Genomic DNA, 8,571 nt, shown 5'->3' on the forward strand with positions numbered 1-8,571 from the left:
TTAGGTTGTAAGTTCCTTCTGTGATTGCTGTATAAGAATACATAGCTCTTTGTAGCATTCTTTATTTGGAAATTTGAGACTACTCAAAATACCATATGTCCTGCCAGTTTAAGGGTGCATTGTAGAGCTGAACTGAGTTACAGTGCAAGATTCTTTTTTCATGCTGTCATTTGTAATAAGTTTTGTGAGAATCCTTGGGATTAAAGTTTTGGTTACAAAAAAAAAAAAGAAAGAGAGAGAATGTATATATGTGTAAAACTGAGTCACTCTACTGAGTTTTGCTCAATGCTGCAAATCAACTATGTGTCAACAAAAAAGGGAAAAAAAATAAGGTGGTTCCACTGTGAACCTGTAAGATTAACAGAGAAGAAAAGTCTGGCAATACCAAGAATGTCAAGCACATAGGAAAACAAACTCTCAAGTACAGCTGGTGGGAGTATAACTTTGTATAATCATTTTGGAGAGCATCTGGCAATGTTTAGTATAATTAAAGAGGCACATACACTGCTTCCCAGGAATTTCACTTCTAGATATATACTCTGAAGAAATTATCACCAATGTGTACAAGGAAACATGTTCAGGATGTATACAAGATTATTTTCTGTAATAGCAAAAAAAATTGTACTAAATGTAGAAGAAATGAATGAATAATATATGTGTATATATGTGTGTATAATAAAATATATATCATCTTTAAACACAAATAAAACACTAAAAAATAAATCAAGGGATTTCCCTAATGATCCAGTGATTAAGAGTCTGCCTTCCAATGCAGGAGACACAGGTTTGATCCCTGGTCGGAGAGTTAAGAGCCCACATACTTCGAGGCAACTAAGTCTGACTGCTGGAAATAGAAGCCTGCACCCCAGAGAAAGGTCCTACATGCCACAACTAAGACCTGATGCAGATAAATAAATAAATGTTAAAAATAAAGTAAAAGCTAGAAATGATTAAGGGTAGTATGGAAGGAACGTAGAAAGCCAAGACAGGCCAAAAGTGAAGCCTCTTGCATTGACCACTTAGCCACGCTGTGAATGCAAAGGAAAAGTTCTTGAAGGAAATTAGTCATGTGTGTGTGTGTGTGTGTTTTCCTTCACTCTTTTAGAGAGGTGTCTGGGCATGCCTCTGTGATACGTTACTTCAGTCGTGTCTGACTCTTTACAACCCTACGGACCATAGCCCGCCAGGCTCTTCTGTCCATCGGATTCTCCAGGCAAGAATGCTGGAGTGAGTTACTATGTCCTCCTCCAGGGAATCTTCCTGATCCAAGAATGAAACCTGCGTCTTATCTGTCTCCTGCATTGGCAGGTGGGTTCTTTACCAGTAGCACCAGCTGGGAAGCCCGATGTGGTGTATTACATTGATTAATTATTAATTGATTTTCGTACGTTGAACTATCCTTACATTCTAGGAATAAATCCCACTTGGTCATCGTGTTTAATCTTTATCGTATGCTGCTGAATTCTATTTGCTTGTATCTTATTGAGGATTTTTGCATCAATACTCATAAAGGACATTGATCTGTAGTTTCCTTTCATGCTGGTCTTTGGCTTTGGTAATTCTGACCTCCTAGATTGAGTCAGAAAGTGTTCCATCCTCTTCACTTTCTTGGAAGAGTTTGAGAAGGAGTGGTATTAGTTCATCTTTAAATGTTTGGTAGTGAAGCCATGGTCCAGGGCTTGCTTTGTCAGATTTTTGATTACTGATTCAATCTCATCACTAGTTAGTTCTCAGGTTTCAACCTTGGTAGGTTTTGTGTTTCTAAATAAATAGAGTTTATCCATTTCAGCTAAGTAATCTAATTTGTTGATATATAATTGTTCATAACACTCTCATAATCTTTTTATTCCTATATAATTGGTAATAATGATCCCATTTTTATTTATATTGGTTATGTATTCTCTGTCTCTTTTTTTCCTTTGTCAACCTAGCTTAAGATTTGTCAATTTTGTTCTTTTCAAAGATCCAGCTTTTGGCTTTGTTTATTTTCTCCATTGTTTTTCTGGGCTCTATTTTATCTCTGCTCTTATATTTATTATTTTCCTTCTTTTATGGTTTCTTTAGTGTGCCAACCTTATCTCCAATTTAAATCCCTTACAATAGTGTCTGGTTTTGTGGCTTGGGATATTTCCTGACTCGCCCTTTATTTCCTTTAGGACTCAGTTCCTCTGGACACCTTTACTGACCATCCAATCTAAAGTAGCCTACAGCTATTTTCTATCACAGCATCATTTTTCTTCACAGCTCTTATCACTCTATGATATTTTCATTTTTGTTTTTTTTTGTCTGCCCCCCCACCACACAAGCTTGCATATGCATGTATGCATATGTGCATACTTGTGCATGCATATTCCTTAGAATATAAACTCTGTAAGAACAGACATTTTCGTTGTCTTGTTTAACCACTGCATCCCCATGGCCTAGAATAGTCTCTGGCCCAACAGTAAAAAATGTTCAGTAAGTATTATTGACTGCTCTAATGTGTTGCAAAGGCTATTATTTTGAAAATGAGTGATTGGTTAAAAATCTCCTTACCTCTTGCTCCTAGAAGATTACTGAAAGACAAGAAATTTATAAAGTAGTTTTAAATTTTAAGATGGCCATAACCTAAATCATTGCAGTCTAATATACTTTATTAACACAGTTGGTTTAACATAGTTATTAGGTAAATAAACATGTTTTACATGGTATCTTTATAATATATCAGCATCTACTTACTTATGTATTATTTATTATTGTTTGTTTTTTGAGGTTAAAGTTTTTTGGGGGATATAAATTATACACTACTCATATCAGGTAGTCAGTACGTGGCACTAAACTGAAAGTCTTAGTTTCTAGCTTCATCTTTGCTACTATTTGATTTGTATAGCTTTGGAAAGAAGGGCTACCCTGAGGGCTCAGCTGGTGGTAAAGAATCCACCTGCAATGTGGGAGACCTGGGTTTGATTCCTGGGTTGGGAAGATCCCCTGGAGAAGGGAAGGGCTACCCACTCCAGTATTCTGGCCTGGAGAATTGCATGGGCTGTATAGTCGATGGGGTCGCAAAAAGTCGGACACACCTGAGCAAGTTTCACTTTGGAAAGAGTTGTTTAACTTGTTTGTACCTCAGTTTTTTCATTTGCAAAACAAGGGGATTAAATTAGATAAACTGATAAAGTCCCTTCCATCAATCAAATCTATAATTCCATAATTTAGAGTTCAATTTTACTAGTTTAACATGTTTATAATTGTTGGATGTTCATAACATATTTTTCTTTGCTTTTTAAAATGTTAGGTTCTTTAATATTACTTAAGTTATAAAATTGTAACCCCCTGTTTGAGCATGGAGATTACCTTATAGATTTCCACTTTACTTTTCTTAGGAGAAGATATATCTTTTTCCATTTCTACAATATATTTTTATCTATTTTAATTAATTTAAAGTTTTTGGCTGTGCTGGGACTTTGTTGCAGAAGAAGCACCAGGGCTTTCTCCAGCTGCAGCTCTTGGGCTCAGTTGCCGCATGATGTGTGGGATCCCCGTTCCCTGACCAGGGATGGAAGTGTGTCCTGTGCGTTGGAAGCTGCATGTCTAACCACTGGACAACCAGGAAAGTCCCTAAGTTATTTTTAATTGGAGGATAATTGCTTTACAATGTTGTGTTGGTTTCTGCCATACAACAAAGTGAATCAGCTATAAGTAGACATGTATCCTCTCCCTGTTGAGCCTGCTTTTCATCCCACTTTATCCCACCCCTCCAGGTCATCACAGAGGAATTTCCACTTTATAGAAGGGCTTCTAGAACTGAACTATGTGAAGTTTTCCCTAGTCTAGGCAGGATGAGTAGCTGGCTCTCAATAAATTTTGTTGAATTTTTAAGTTGAGTCTGTTAAAGGAAAAGGAAAGATAATATAGCAATGATTGATTGCTAAGAAAAATATATTTCAAAAGTATACTCCAAAAATTAACACTTTACATCAAAGAATTCCATTTAAAAATAACAACTAAGATTATAAATTAAAATACATAATAATTTAATGAGAAGATGAAATGCTTTCAGACACTATGGTATCTATAAAATAAATTTTATCTAACTTGGCAACTGGATTTAAACATGAGACATGAATCCTGATATAAAAAGTAACATCAAAAGGACAATGTTGATTTCTTCTCATAAACTTTAGGATTGTGAACATAAACAACCATCATATGTTAGAGGAAATAGATCTTAGAAGTTGAGGTAAGTTTACTTTTCCAATTTCCTGACCCACTCCGGGGCTGTCACAATTTTCCTCTTTCTCTCTCTCTCTCTCTCTCTCTCTCACACACACACACACATACATATGTAATATTTTGGATATATTTAAAGTAAAAATTTTAGGAAATGTAGCAGGTAACTGTTGTTGTTTAATCACTGGTTACGTCTGACTCTTTGTGATCCCATGGACTATAGCCTGCCTGGTTCTTCTGCCCATGGGATTTTCCAGGCAAGAACACTGGAGAGGGTTGCCATGCCCTTCTCCAGAGGATCTTCCCGACCTAGGGATCAAACCTGTGTCTCCTGCACTGGCAGGTGGATAGTTTACCACGGAGCCACCAGGGAAGCCCAGGCTAAAATACACATTTCATGTCTTCAGAGATTCAAAACAGGAGGACTAGCTGTAAATATCCAATAGAAAGTCCTGCTTATTAAGAAAATTGTGAGTTGTGATTTTATGAGGTAAAAAGCTTTGATTTACTTCACCTAAGGACACTTGGAGAAAGAAATGGCAGCCCACTCCAGTGTTCTTGCCTGGAGAATCCTAGGGACGGGGATCTCCCTGGTGGGCTGCTGTCTATGGGGTTGCACAGAGTCGGACATGACTGAAACGACTTAGCAGCAGCAAGGACACTTGTATGATTATAAATGTGTTCTGTGAATGTAGCTAGTCAACTTGATTTGTTACCATTTCTCTACAGGAATAAAGATAACATAAGGGGAGTCTCTCAAGAGGATTGGAGACTTCAGTACTGGCCAACCACTTGGTAACTTTTTAATTATCTTTTTTTTCTTCTCTGTATTTAGACCATTTAATTCATTTAGAATCCCCATTGAAACTCTAACACCTCCTCCACCATGAACCAATTATGGAAAGACTTCCTCCATACAATCCATTTTGCATGATATAATGAAAGGGCTGAGCAGAAGGGATTTGTTAAACATAATTTACATCTACTCCATAGTCAACCTTAATTATTTAGTGACTGATTGTCCTCTTAGGGGATTATGCAAGCATTTTGTTTCTACTCTGTCTCACTGCTGCTAACTGTTTAGCCATTTCACTAATCAGCATGTCTATTAGGAGCAGTTTGGGGATAGAGTAAAGCAGAGGATCACACTGTGACCCATCATTTTGTCATTTCTTAGAAGATTTAGTAAAATCTTTAATGATGTGGGGGACTGAAGCTTGTGTGTAAATCAGTGGAATTTAATGTTTTCATTATCCATCTTATTCTTTGTCTCCTGAGGACAATGAAAATTTTGCTGTATGCATTTTGAAAATCTTAAGAATAAGAACTTGTATCTTACTTTGTTCAGGATGCTATAATAAAATACCACAGACTGGGTGGCTTATAAACAGCAGAAATTTATCACAGGTCTGGAGGCTAGAGGTCCAAGATCAGCGTGACAACTCCCTCTGACTGCAGAACTCGCTGTATCCCGCTGTAGCACAAGGGGCTGGGGAGCTCGGTGAGATTTCTTCTTTATGGAAAAAGCTCGAACGAATTTCTTGGCCAACTCGATGTAAACACACTTATTCTGTCCAGGAGGGCTCCATTCTCATAACCTCATCAACCCCGAAAGACCCCCCTACTAATAATATCACCTTTGAGGATTAGGGTTTCAGTATATAAATGATTGAACATAAACTTTCAGCCCACAGCAACAAGGCTATTGTTGTTCAGTTGCCAAGTCCTGTCTGAATCTCTGTGACCCCACAGACTGTACACTGCCAGGCTCCTCTGTTCATGCGATTTTCCAGGCAAGAATACTGGAGTGGGCTGCCATTCCCTTCTCCAGGGGAATCTTCCTGACCCACGGACCAAATCTGTGACTCTTGCCACATCTGTACTGACAGGTGGATTCTTTACCCATGAGCCACTGGGGAAGCCCCAGCAACATGATTATACATATTTAAAATTTTAATGGGTATTGCTATATCATCCTGTCACGTGACTGTATGTTCCTCGGTTCTTTGTCTCGTCACAACAAAGATTTGGAGTGATGGACATTAAAGCCCCCTTGGCGTGTCACAGCTCTCAGGTCTTGGATAGACTGTATTATAGCTCTCAGGTCTCGAATGGACCATGTTATAGCTCTTAGACAAATCAGTGTTAGAGCTCAGTGTTATAGCTCTATTTTATTTAGAAGATAGCAGGAAAATCCATCTTTGAGGCATGAGGGCACGTCGATCCAAAGACATGAAGAGAAGAGCACCCCAGGGAGAGAGAGAGAGAGAGTGAGAGAGGCAGAGAGAGAGAAAGAGCGCATGCACGCGGGAGAGAAAGAGAGCAAGAAAGCGCTTTGGCTCCTCCTTTTATATGTTTTTTTCCTCCACCTGGGCCTGCCCTATGCAAATTGGGCTTAGCCAGGAGTACTGTTTGTTCTACCTGAAGTCTTCACTCTGGTCCTCGGACCCTCCTTTGACCTTCCTTTGTTCTATTTTCGTGGGCTTTTCCCTTCCTTGTCTTTCAGCCACCGCCATTTTGGACTCCTTTTCCCTATTTTACCTACCTAACAATCCTATAAGAAAGTTTCATCAGTTGTTATTCCCCGTGAATGGTGCATATGCGTGGCTTCCCTCTCTACACTTCTCCAAACAACACTCCATCTTTTTCCCAAAAGGATGGGTGAATTTAGCTGTTAAATCTTTCAGGCCTGACTTCAGGCTCTACTACAAAGCCACAGTCATCAAGACAGTATGGTACTGGCACAAAGACAGAAATATAGATCAATGGAACAAAATAGAAAGCCCAGAGATAAATCCACACACCTATGAACACCTTATCTTTGACAAAGGAGGCAAGAATATACAATGTAGAAAAGACAATCTCTTTAACAAGGGGTGCTGGGAAAACTGGTCAACCACTTGTAAAAGAATGAAACTAGAACACTTTCTAACACCATACACAAAAATAAACTCAAAATGGATTAAAGATCTAAATGTAAGACCAGAAACTATAAAACTCCTAGAGGAGAACATAGGCAAAATACTCTCCGACTTAGATCACAGCAGGATCCTCTATGACCCACCTCCCAGAATATTGGAAATAAAAGCAAAAATAAACAAATGGGACCTAATTAAACTTAAAAGCTTCTGCACAACAAAGGAAACTATAAGCAAGGTGAAAAGACAGCCTTCAGAATGGGAGAAAATAATAGCAAATGAAGCAACTGACAAACAACTAATCTCAAAAATATACAAGCAACTCCTACAGATCAACTGCAGAAAAATAAATGACCCAATCAAAAAATGGGCCAAAGAACTAGATAGATACTTCTCCAAAGAAGACATACAGATGGCTAACAAACACATGAAAAGATGCTCAACATCACTCATTATCAGAGAAATGCAAATCAAAACCACTATGAGGTACCATTTCACGCCAGACAGAATGGCTGCAATCCAAAAGTCTACAAGCAATAAATGCTGGAGAGGGTGTGGAGAAAAGGGAACCCTCTTACACTGTTGGTGGGAATGCAAACTAGTACAGCCACTATGAGAACAGTGTGGAGATTCCTTAAAAAACTGGAAATAGAACTGCCATATGACCCAGCAATCCCACTGCTGGGCATACACACTGAGGAAACCAGAATTGAAAGAGACACATGTACCCCAATGTTCATCGCAGCACTGTTTATAATAGCCAGGACATGGAAGCAACCTAGATGTCCATCAGCAGATGAATGGATAAGAAAGCTGTGGTACATATACACCATTAATGGACTATTACTCAGCCATTAAAAAGAATACATTTGAATCAGTTCTAATGAGGTGGATGAAACTGCAGCCTATTATACAGAGTGAAGTAAGCCAGAAAGAAAAACACCAGTACAGTATACTAATGCATATATATGGAATTTAGAAAGATGGTAACAATAACCCTGTATACAAGGCAGCAAAAGAGACACTGATGTATACAACAGTCCTTTGGACTCTGTGGGAGAGGGAGAGGGTGGGATGATTTGGGAGAATGGCATTGAAACATGTATAATATCATATATGAAACGAGTCGCCAGTCCAGGTTTGATGCACAAAACTGGATGCTTCGGGCTGGTTCACGGGGACGACCCAGAGGGATGGTACAGGGAGGGAGGAGGCAGGAGGGTTCAGGATGGGGAACACGTGTATACCTGTGGCGGATTCATGTTGATATATGGCAAAACCAATACAATAGTGTAAAGTTAAAAAATAAAAGAAAAAATAAAAAAAATCTTTCAGGTAATTTATCTTTCAAATAAACTTACATAAATGCACAAGACATTTTCATTTAAAGGGATAAAACCCATAGTAGAGAAGTTTGAGGGGTAAAGGTTAGATGGAGAAAAAA

The sequence above is a fragment of the Bos taurus genome, chromosome 6, assembly GCF_002263795.3.
Source record: "Bos taurus isolate L1 Dominette 01449 registration number 42190680 breed Hereford chromosome 6, ARS-UCD2.0, whole genome shotgun sequence".
Taxonomy (NCBI): domain Eukaryota; kingdom Metazoa; phylum Chordata; class Mammalia; order Artiodactyla; family Bovidae; genus Bos; species Bos taurus.